The sequence below is a fragment of the Sinocyclocheilus anshuiensis genome, unplaced genomic scaffold (assembly GCF_001515605.1).
Source record: "Sinocyclocheilus anshuiensis isolate Anshui unplaced genomic scaffold, SAMN03320099.WGS_v1.1 scaffold1472, whole genome shotgun sequence".
Lineage (NCBI taxonomy): Eukaryota > Metazoa > Chordata > Actinopteri > Cypriniformes > Cyprinidae > Sinocyclocheilus > Sinocyclocheilus anshuiensis.
In genome coordinates this window covers 484572-484867 of record NW_015542453.1, presented here as the reverse complement: position 1 = coordinate 484867, position 296 = coordinate 484572, and positions in this window count along the sequence as shown.

The window sequence follows — 296 nt, the reverse complement described above, 5'->3', positions numbered from 1 at the left end:
AACACATTGCATTACACCAAATACACAACATAATGTTCTTTTTAGCAGCATCATATGACCCCTTTAAATCTAATAATGTGCATATGCAGGTTTCTGTGAGGGTTAGATTTAAGGGTTGGGTTAGGATGTGGAAAATATCATTAACCTAATATAAAAACCCAAATCTATAGACATAAATTACATGTCCTCGTCTGAGACCAGCCACCCGGACAGCTGCTGCAACAATCGGTTTGCATAACCAAAGAATTTCTACAAGTCTCCAGTCTCGATTATTAATTTGAAAATTTCATAAAAGA